This window comes from Dermochelys coriacea, chromosome 10 (assembly GCF_009764565.3).
Source record: "Dermochelys coriacea isolate rDerCor1 chromosome 10, rDerCor1.pri.v4, whole genome shotgun sequence".
NCBI lineage: Eukaryota > Metazoa > Chordata > Testudines > Dermochelyidae > Dermochelys > Dermochelys coriacea.
This window is the reverse complement of record NC_050077.1, coordinates 53,040,245-53,052,478: the sequence shown is the minus strand read 5'-3', so window position 1 is coordinate 53,052,478 and position 12,234 is coordinate 53,040,245.

The following is a 12,234-nucleotide window of genomic DNA, read 5'->3' as shown; positions in this document are numbered from 1 at the left end:
TGTCCGGTACATCCACATCAAATGGCCAGAAGCTCTTGAGACAGTCGGAAAATGGAATTGCTGCACAGGAGTTGAACTCATGCTCAGCAGTTAAAAGGTTAACCTAGTAGCATTTGTTTGGTCGGTGATTCCGCTTTTTAGGTCCTAGTGATCTTATTTGCTTGGTTTATCTACAAGGCTACAAATTTCCTTTACTTACCTGCATGGCTGTGGAACTTTTGACATGTTTATCCTGGAGAAGAAAGGAAGTAGAAAATGACATTTAATGTCAGACAGCTGCTGAATCATTGCCCAAACCGACATTAATGAACTATTATATTAGGTGTCAATACACTGGTCTTACCTTTGCACAGTCATGAGAAATTGCAATAAGCTTTGACACGGGAGTCTGAAAAAAAATCCTTGTAATGTAGGGAATCAGCAGAATGTTAGGGGATCAGCAGAATTACTTCTTTTAATCGGTAGTAAGGGTTAATGTTTGGGAAATAATTGCTATAATAATTTGGTCAATCTTCTCTCTGTGTTAATTGTCAATGGGTGATTGGATATCTTAAGTTTGGTTTTAATTAATTCTTCAATATGTTTGCAAAGCTCATTGCAAATAACCTGTGCTTGAAATTTTATCCATTTATTACTTTTGATTTGAATGGTTTTGACTTGCTTAACTGGCATGTCTATGTAGGCTCAAATGCTGCTTCTGTTGAGATCAATGGCAGTTTTGGAATGGCTGTCAGATTTATGTTTTACTTACACATTTGGCAAAGATCCATGATTTCGCTACATGTACGAAATGGTTGCTGTTTGGTATGGAACACTGCTTTCCATACTACCCAAATTCTCTTGAATTATTTATTAATATTCCAGCAAAATAGTGTTGCTTTTTTATTTTTGGCACATAAGTGTATAATCTACATTTAGCAGCTGAAGGAGATATGTAGCACTAACATATAATTCCCCCATCAGTTAAGCTGGTATATTAGTGCACTTTTGCCAGGTCTGGTAATATAAATAGTAAGTATATGGCAGAAAGTATAGAGAAAAGCACAAACTTTCCATTTGGTAATATCAGGTCAAAGGATGCTAGCCTTTTTGTCAGCTGACTCAAATTACCTATTGGAGTGGCTTTTCCCTGGAGCTTCTGTAAGTGCATTATATGGGTTCTTTGATTTTGCTACAAGGGAAACAGTGTATGAAGCTTCTAGTGCTTTTCTAGAAATAGTTGAAGCTTTTTTCATTTTAGGCTGACAAGTCTGGAACTCAGAAAGCTTTCTTTGTAAAACTTCTACTGACTTACCTGCATGCACAGGGTCTTTTGTCTTCAAATGTCAATGCAAATGCCCACAAAGGAAACACACAGCTTGAGATGGATCACTATTTGTAGATCTGAATCCAAAAGCAATATATTCCTCGCAGAACTGATGATGGGGTGGGGGTTTTTTTGCAGTCATTTTCAATTTCTTACAATTTATCACTGTCGCCACTTCCGCCGCTTCCAGCTCCTCATTTTAAAAATTGAACCATTTTTACATTACAACCGCATACACTATGACAACTTCAACCTCATTAACATGCTTGCACACATAAGTAAATGACATAAAATGCACATCTAATATAGTGTGTATACGCATGTTATGTTACCTTTTAATATAGTATATAGAGCAGTATAAACAAGTCAGCCTGTATGAAATTTTAGTTTGTACTGATCTCGCTAGTACTTTTATGTGGCCTGTTATAAAACTAGGCAAATATCTAGATGGGTTGACATACCCCTGGAAGACCTCTGCATACCCCCAGGGTATGCATACCCCTGGTTGAGAATCACTGCATTAGATCATGAAATCTAAGAGACTTGGAGATGTATTCATAAAAAAATTCCTGATCAATGATAATTGTATACCTTAATGGGTTACTGGTGCAACCATTACTGCCCCAGTCTGATAGTCACAGACTATCGGACGGGAGAGGCCATCCATATTGAGCATGTTGCTCCATACAAATGAAGGTTGGCAGGCTTGGAACAGACGTGGCACAAGCCTTCACTGAGAGCACCTCTTGTCTCTAGCATTCTCAATTTAGCCTGCTCTCATTTCACGTGGGAAAGGGATACTAATGAAGGGAAGATCAGGGAGTAATCTCTTTCTGGAAACCAAGGTCTGGAAATTTTGTCCCTTGAAGATTCATAGATTCCAAGACCAAAATGGACTACTGTGATAATCTAATCTGACCTCCTGTGTAACCCAGACCACAGAACTTCCCCAAAATAATCCATAGAATATATCCTTTAAAAAAACATTCAATCGTGATTTATAAATTGTCAGTGATGGAGAATCCACCACAACTTTTTCATTCTTCTTTAATTGTGGGCACCAGAACTGGAAACAGTTTTCCAGCAGCTCTTGCACCAATGCCAAATACATAGGTTAAAAAACATCTGTCCTCCTACTCAAGATTTCCCTATTTGCCATTTTGGCCACAGCATTGCTCTGGGAGCTCATGTTCAGCTGATTATCCACCATGATAATCTTAAGAGGGAAGAAAGAATGGGGAAAAGCGTTTTGGTTTTAAAAGCTAAAGTTGCAACAGACAGCAGAAGAAATTTAGACTTGTCTGCAGAGAAAGAGGTGCTGTGCTGTCCCTTTGTCTCAAAATGCAAAGTAGCTTTTTTGTTTTTAGCCATGCAAACAAAAAAAATCAACTTTTCTAGAGTTAAGCTAAGGTCTTTCTTTCTGCCACACCTCCTCCAATTAAGGTTCTGTAAACCATTCACATGCTCACTTACATCTGAGCAACTTCATGGTCTTCACTGGGTTTTCACAAGTATAACTTGTTTACACCAAATTCTCTTAATGGTGTGTAGAGATCAAAGATAACTCCTCCTTATGAATGAGGACACCAAATGGACACAGTTGGGTTCCAGATAACAATGTTTAACTATCAACAGACATCTAAGGCTTACCTACATAATGTTGCTCCTTTTAAACCCAAAAGGTTAGCCAAATTTCAAGGGCCTGGGGATGTTCCAGTTGGAAATAATAATTGATAGAGTCTGATATTTGATGCAATCTTGTTTTTTGACAAGGAATATGCAAAGACCTGCTTCTCTGAATGCAGGAGGAACCAAGAACAAACAGAGCAATTCTTAGCTTGCACCCCCAAGTCCTTTTAGCCAACACCAGACCCAAAAGCCCTCACTCTAGCTTTTTGCACACTGAGTTCACAGGCTACTGCTAGGCTTTCTTGCTTTTCGTCTCTGACCACTGTTATTAAAATGCTGGAATTAAACTGCTATTGCATGTTCACACTGTGCTCCTTGTTTCGCTGGAGCGCATCCACATTAGCAGCTCTTGCAACAGCAAAGACAGCAGTGCATTGTGGTAGCTGTACAACTGGCTGCAGGGTGCTCTGGGAAGGGTTTGCAGTGCCTCCTGAGGCAGGCACAGCGTCACATGATGCAGGTTTCCCAATCCCATTGCTCCATGGGCATCCTACTACATTGCCAGCTGCTTTACAACTGAAGGGGGGGGAATGTGTGAGTGTACGGAGTGCAGGAGAGAGACAGTGTGTTTTGGGGGACAGAGAGTGTGTCAGCACGCTGTCTTGTAAGTTCAGACAGCAGCAGAAGCAACCCGTCCTGAGGCAGGGAGCAGGGTAAACCCTGACATCAGTCCCCACCTCCCTCCCTGGGTCTGCGCAGCAATCACTCCCTCTCTCTCTCTCTCTCTCACACACACACACACACACACCCCTGCCTCTGTTCAACAGCACGAGCATTCCACATTAATGGTTTGCTTTGTGTCCCAGAGCAGATCAGCACAACATGCAATGGCTGTCAGAAACAGTGCTTTGAAAGGGGAGGGGTGCCTGTCTCCGCGCAGCCGAGTTCAAAACAATGAGCACAGCGGTCACTTGAGGCATTATGGGACAGTTCTGGAGTAGGGTTGCCAACTTTCTAATTCCAGAAAACTGAAGCCCCTGCCCTGCCTCTTCCCCAAGGTCCTACCCGTGCCCCGCCCCTTCCCAAGGTCCTGCCCCCCTTCACTCCATCCCCCCTCCTTCTGTCACTTGCTCTCCCCCCATCCTTGCTCACATGTTCATTTTCACTACAAGGCCTAAACAGGCACCAGGAGAAGGCCAGGAGCTGCAACAGTTTGAATGTAGGAGATGCAATGTGTGATTCAGATACTCTTCACCTCACCAGGAAGAGAGTTTAAACGCTACTGGAAAATTAAACTTTTTAAACTTCTGAAATGTAAAGAAGATACAAACAATATAAAACAAAAATATTTTTAATGAGAGTGCCAATTGAAAGTACTTAAATTTATACTTCTGTTCTTTTTTTCCTGCATCATGCATGTACTGAGTCCAATAACTTGTTAAATAGCTTATGTTTGGCTAAAGCATATCTTCCAGAAGTGCATCTAGTCTTGATTTAAAGACCTTATGAGATGGAGAACCCACCACTTCCCACTGTAATTTGTTCCAATTGTTAATCACTGTCACTGATAAAAATGTGTGCCTTATTTCTAATTTGAATTTTTTCTGGCTTCAGCTTCCAGACTTCTTTTTTATGCCTTTCTCTGCTAAATTAAGGAGCCCTGAGGTATCTGATATTACTTCCCCATGAAGATACTTTTACACAGTAATCAAGTCACCTCTCAGTCTTCTTTTTGATAAACTAAACATATTGAAACCTTTAAGCCTCTTACGGTAAAGCATTTTCTGTAGTCCTCAAATTATCTTTGTGGCTCTCTTCCATACCCTCTCCAGTTTTTCAACATCCTATTTAAAATGTAGACATCAGAAACAGATGCAGTATTCCAGTATTGTTTCACCAGTGCCATATACATATAATTCTACATGCTAGTGTTGCTCTCCAAAATGGATTAATGACAAAAGTGTGAATAGGTCAAAGTGAATTTAAGCTTCAAATGCAGGTGTGTAAGACAGCTAGTAAGACTATAACTTGTAAAACAGAAATTGAGGACCAATTTTACTTTCTCAGGGGATAATGTGTCATCCAAAAGGGAAACTAAGAATCTGCTCCCCCTTAGCTCTATTTTCTTAATAACTTGTCAGATACTGCTCTTGACAAGTACAAAACCTGATTTGTTCATGTCACATCATCCGTATAAATGCTTTGTATAACGCAACATTGGTGCAACAATTCTGTTCCATCTATGAGAAAATGCCCGACAGTTCACATTTGTCAATGGTGGTAACTTGTGGAAATGATGCACCAATAAATATATTTTTAGTTCATAAATGCCTATATTGTAATTTTACTTGTGGAATTAGGACCACACATTATCACAGCTGCAATGGGTCCCTTAAAGGCACACCTCCTGTATCCCAAATACAAATCCACAGAGCACAACCACAGAAATGCACACCTGTCCAGATACCTATAAAAATAAATCTGTAGAAACTGACTCCCACACCTACATGCAGATACACATGTGCATTCATGTGTACACATCTAGCATGCACTAACACATATACTTCCTTTATTATTACAATTGTCATTTAGTGCCTAGAGACCCCAACTAAGATCAGGGCTCCAGGGTGGTACGTGCTGGACACATAAAAAGAGAGAATCTGCAATAAAGAGTTTATAATGTAGCTAGACAAAGGTGGGGAGAAATGTATGATACATTGGCTCTTCTGCAATTACTAGTCAACAGCATTCACTTTTTAAGAAATATATACATTTCTTTTAGCGTTCCCTTCTCTTTTAAAAACTTATTATGAAACGAATACACACATTTTATGTCATCAATATTTTTGTGCGTAAACCAGCAAAAGGAATAAAAGTCAAAGAGTTAGGCTGCAAATTTTATTCACACAGGTATACACACATGCGGCAATACATGCACCTCCCTACACAAAGACACACAGTCTCTTACAAAGCATGCATGCACACACTTGCCTACACAGAGACACTTTTGCATACACTTTTCCAGGGGCTGCCTAAATCACCCAGCTGGACAGGGAGGAAGGTGGGCTGGAATGGAAAAGATGGGGTGGGGGTGGAGGAGAGAGGAAAACAGGCCAAGGACAAGAGCAGAGTAGAGAGGGGGCAGTGAAGATGAGAGGAGAGGGTGTGGGGTGGATGGGGATGCAGGGGAGGCAGAAGGCTACACGTGCATGAGGATTGCAGGGCACAGGGTCATATAGGGACATAATTGGAGTGCAGCAGTGTATGGAGGTAAATGGGATGCAGGGGTGTGCGGGGTGAAGAACATGGGGTGGTAGCTCTGGGGGATGGAGAGGATGGTGGGAGAGCGCTGTATGGGGCACAGGGCTGGGATGGGTAGGTGTGGGGGGCAGGATGGGTTGGGACGGGGAGCAATGCGATGACGGGGATGGAGTGCGGGGGGTTGGGACAGGGAGGGATGCAATGACGCAGGATGGGGGGGTGGGACAGGGAGGAATGCAGTGAGGGGGATGGGGTTGCCGGGGGTTGGGACGGGGAGCGATGCAATGACAGGGGATGGGGGTGTGGGGGGGTAGGACGGGGAGGAATGCAGAGAGAGGGATGGGGGGATGGGGGGTTGGAATGAGGAGGGATGCAACCCCTGGGTGCTGGTGATGGGTCAACAGGCCGCGATTTGCTGCAGCTCAAGCCCAGCCACACGACAAGCCTGAGGAGAAGAGGGCCGGTCAACAGCGGGAGAGGCACGCAGCACGCAACCCCTCAACAGCCGCCTGCTGAGCGCTCGCGAATGGCACTAGTTCCTCCCATGCTCTGACCCAGCCAATGGGAGCTGAACCTGAGGGTGGGGGATGGGGCAGCGCACAGTTCCCCCCCCCGGCAGCCCCTACAGCTAGGAGGCAGACATGCCAGCTGCTTCCTGACCCAGGAGCCATGCCGTCCACGGCGCAGCAGTTAGCAGGGAGCCTGCCGGCCTCGCTGCAGCACCGCACAAAGCAGACTTTCAACAACCTGCTCAGCATTACTGACTGGAGCCGCCAGGATCCCTTTTGGATCCGGTGTTCTGGTCCAAAACTAGATACCTGGTCACCTACTCCAGAGGCCAATTACAGCCCAGAAAGCAATCAAGTGTCTACATTGACAATAGAGTGCTGGAGCCTTTGTGCAAATAGCCTTACGACTCTCATCGAGGTGGGTTTTTTGCAGCGCTGCATCTGAGGAGTTTCTGCGCACAAAGTGGCTTGGCAGCGTATACACGTTGGCAGTTTGAGCACAAAAAGCTGCTTTACTGCACAGAAACTTGCCCGTGTAGATAAGCCCTTAAAATTCCACTTACTCTCAGCTGTGCTCCATTTGGAAGTCCTACAATAATAAAAATGGAGAAAAAGTAACTGACTTTCTACATCATTTTCACAATGTCACCTGTCAGGGTAGACACACACTTGACATTTTAACCACCAAAATATTCTTAGTTGACAGCAAAGTCAAGATCCTCTGCAACACCAAGCTTCCTTCATCCCAAAAATTGGTGGGGAGTTATCTTAGATTTCTCTATAGAGAGAAGTCAATTCCATAAGATATTGCCCTTCCCTTTTCATAATGTTAGGCAGCACGTCAGCCAATTGATTTCTCAAAATGTAATTAGCAGTCATGCTGAAAAGCCATCAGGCCACATTCACTTGCAGATCACAAAGCTGGTTGTCTGAGTTTACCATTTTGAATGCATTTTAGCTATAGCCTTTAGATTTCATTATAACAAATCACACATGGGAAATATTTTTTATTGCAGTAGTGCTTAAGTCAGGACTGAGGCCCTATGAGGTGCTGTATGAAACACCTAAGAGGACAGTCTGTGCCTTAAGCACTTAACAATCTGCAACAAGCATCCAAGATACACCAACAGATTTATAACTTGGTAAAATTTGGGGGAGATTTCCATAGAGATGACTACAAGCACCCCCCGACTCAATGGCCATCCCCTGCCATATTTCAGATCCCTGCTCCAAAGCATGGGAGCGCTAGAGTTTTTAAAGAAAAGGTAACCATTTTTTTTTACATGTCCAAACCAATACATTTTTCCCTATCCTCGTCATCAGTAACAGCTGTATATTTGGCTGAAATTTTCCACAAGAAATTCATCCTATGGCAGACACCCAGTAAGCCTGTGACATTCCCCTCTGGTGTTATCTGGACTGGTGATCTGCTAGGTCACTCCAATCCTTGACTCTGGGAGCCAGCCTTACCCTGCTCTGCTATGAGAACCCACACCCCTGGGCTGTTCACACACAGCCTCTGGTATGTAAACTGCTTGGATTGTGCAACTGAATGACACTAGCCAATATCTCTGGTCCCAGACAGAACCCTAGGAACCTCCATCTTGCAGTGTCCAGTTATGCCCACTGAACACTGCAAGCTTATATGAGTTCATCAGTTTAACAAAGAAATTGATATGTACCAGGCTTGTTATCCCAAGGGGAGTCTCTGACATGCTTCAAACCAAATGCACTGCTTCAGGTAGAATAAACAAACATTTATTAACTACAAAGATAGATTTAAAGTGATTATAAGTCAAAGCATAACAAGTCAGATTTGGTCAAATGAAACAAAAGCAAAATGCATTCTAAACTGATCTTAACACTTTCAATCCCCTTACAAACTTAGATGTGTCTCACCACAGGCTGGCTGGTTGCCCTTCAGCTAGGCTCACCCCTTTGATCAGCACTTCAGTCTCTTGGTGGTGATGTCTGTAGATGGAGGTGGAAGAGAGAGGAAGAGCATGGCAAACTTCTCTGCCTTTTATCATGTCCTTTCTTCACTCTTGGCTTTACCCTCCTCTGCCACCACCCGTCCCCCACTGCAGAGTCAGGTAAGCATTACCTCATTGCAGTCCCAAACTGACCAAAGGAAGGTGGTGGCTCACTCCAGAGTCCAACAGATCCTTTGTTGTTGCCTAGGCCAGTGTCCTTTGTTCCTGTGAGGCTAGGCTGGGTTTGTCCCATACATGCCCTGATGAGGTGTGAACTGCCCCTCTGCTTCTGGGGAGTTTTTGCTGGACCTGCTTTAAGCCATGAGGACACATTTTCAGCCTCATAACTATATACATGAAATTACAACCTATAACATTACTATAACATTACCATAACAACAATGCTCAGTATATCATGAGCCTTCCGAAGACACCTGACTTGACAAACTTTGCATTAGAGACCACACAAACTTATTATAAGGATGAACATGGGGTTGCTAAGTGTTCCCCTGAGGTACAGAACATCACAAAGCCATAAAAAGAATCAGCTTTTTCATGTTATTTTTGAGCTCTATAATTACAGCTGTTTAGTGCACTATACCTTCACTAGTGAAAGGACATTTGTAAGCTTTACAGATATTTAATCAGTTATGCATGCAGCATGATTTTAAGTTTATCTCGCTCTTCACTAGAGAATTAACAGCCATACCTAGAGGTTGCTATAGTTATGCTTCATTTGAGAACTATCTACATTGTTGTCTTTTGGTGCTAGACATGGTTCCTAGGATTTTATTTCAGTTGCCACCTTTAGTTTTTCAGAAAGTAGATAATCTGGTGATAACTTATTTTATTGGCTTTGCCAAAGGGATTCAGACACCAAAGTGTTCTGTAACTACCCAGTGAGGACACTTTGACATAAGAAGTTTAAACATGCCACAGTACATAGTCCAATGACACTGTTTGTTGCAATCAGTGATAAATTTATCCGGACTGATCCAGATTAATGTTATTTTATTATTGAGTTGCAACTGCCAAAGGCCAATCAGAAAAAATTTAAGTACTACATATTGTTCCAGAGCTAGTTTGCCAAGGGATTTCCCAGAAATGCTGTGTTTTCACAGGTGTAATTTCCAGCAGTCACTAGACAGAAGGGGGAACTAGATGTTTTGCAGCTCATGTATATCAGGTTTCAGTCCTTGTTCATCTTTCGTACATTTTGATGTTTGTCCTATTGTCACTCAAACCGGAAGCTCTAATATAACAACCTTCACACAATCTTTTCATTCTGGCCCTGGATCAGAACCAAAAGGAGCCTTTTTCTGCTTTTCTTTCAGATGCTGGATAACAACATTACATGATAATGGCTGGAGATCGTCCAAGAATTGTTGTCATACTTCCTGCCACATTGGACACAAGTCAGACCTCACCATTCCACAAGCTTTGTGCCATGGAAAAGCTACTCCCAACCCAAGCAGATATATCTTGGTTAGAGATTTTGTCCTCAACAAGGAAGGACATTTGAAAAATACTTATGCCAACTGTATATGAAAAGTGTCCTTTCATTTGGAAGTTTTCTCACAATGTTGTGACAAACCAGGTAGGGAAGTAAAGAGGAGCCTTTGAAACATGCTTCAGGAGAAGCATGCCATGAAGGACTGAATATATAAAGGAAATGTGAGAAATAAGAGATAACAGACTTGTCATGTTTTAAATATGCATGGTAGGTATTGCATTATACGCTCTCCTAACTGAGCCATTGGAAAAAATGAGGCTAATCTAGAGACTACAACCCCAAACATAGGGTTCTTGGGCAGAATTCTGAGACACTCCAGGGTTTTTCCCCCCAGGGAAACATAGAGGGCCCAAGATATGCAGCCAGGTTTTCACCAGCTTACGTGTTGTGGATTCCTCAATTGTTGGCATTAGACTCTGAGAAGCACCCTGTTTTAGAGTGTGATATAGAAAGTTGTCTTCTTTTTCTGTTCATATGACCTATAAGCACCTTCCGATTGTAAGCTGTATAATAGTTAAATAAACTAAAACAAATAAAACCCCTTATTTTTTCCAGCAAATAAGATTGCTAACTATTAATCTGAGCAACTGTACACAAAGTGATGTAAAGTTACCTGGGAAATAAAAGGCAAAGTTGCTGCATAGTAAGTAAAAGCTAAATTTGTAGTGCCCAGGTCTTTGTTTTTTCAGAAAGAGAACCAAGCTATCCATATGGTGAAGTATTCAGTAGCCATTCCCCTGCCCTCCAAAGCCACCAGCTAAGGAGGCAGAGACTGCTATACGGTGCACAAAGCATGCTACCTCTCTGCTACCAGTGCATAGAGCATGCTACCACAACCTGCCCTCTCTGTGCCATGGAAACAAGCGAGTCTGAGTCACTTAGAGTTCTCCATACACACAGAGAGGGAGGGCAAGGTTTCACCCATTCACTATGTTCATTTATAGAAATTAGCTCAAATACATTCGCACCTGTCTTTTTCTTTCACTACTAAAACAGCATGAATGTGTGATTGCTAGTAAATTGTAGTAAAAAACAAATTAATGAAATGCCAGATACCTTATCTAGCCTCTTCAGTTACACCTCGGTTTATCTCAGTTGACATTTCAATAAAGCCACAGTGGCAGCTTTGCATATGAAAATTCATAAGATGAACATGCAAAATACCTGCTTTGATGTCAATAGAATATCAGTCAATGTCTACTTCATTGAGATTTAACTTAATTGTAGGAACCGTATTAAATAGTCAACATGAGCCATCTGTTTAAACATGTGTGTTTTGAAAGGAATTGCCACGTATAATAAACATGCTCAGCATGCACTTTAATGATTCAGAAATCTGTTTATGTGAAATGAAAGCTCTGCAATTTCCCCCACAAACACATTGAATTACAGATTGAGGCCTGGTCTACACTATAAAGTTAGGTCAATGTATTGACCTATTTGTGCAGAGGTCTACGCTCAAATTTGTCTCTGGGCAATCTAAGTGCCCTGTTACAGTGGGGTGGTAAAACCACCTCCCCAAATGGCATGTACACATGGTCTGACCTGTGTTGACCCTCATGGTCCTCCAGCAGCTGTCCCACAATGCCCAACATTGACCACTCTGATCACAATTGTTAACTGTACTACCTGGGGGTCACAGAGATCCAAAGTCATCCCCTCCTTAACAACACCCTGCATAGTTTTGAAATGTCTTTTCATGATTGGTGACTACACCTTGTAATTCTCCCCTCTTGCATGCAACTGCTGAACCAACCATGCTGGCTCTTCACACTAGATGCACTCCTGCCTGGAGTAGACAAGAGCTATTGGATCTCCTGGGCCTGTGGGGAGAAGATGCTGTGCAAGCACAGCTATGGACCAGCTATAGAAACATAGACATTTATGAAAAGATTACACATGGGATGTAGGCAAAGTGATATGAAGGGATCAGCAGCAGTGCTCCCTGAAAGCAAAGGAACTGCCACAGACCTACCATAAGGCCAGGGAGACCAATAATCGATCTGATGCTGAGCCATAGACCAATGCTTTTACAATGAGCTG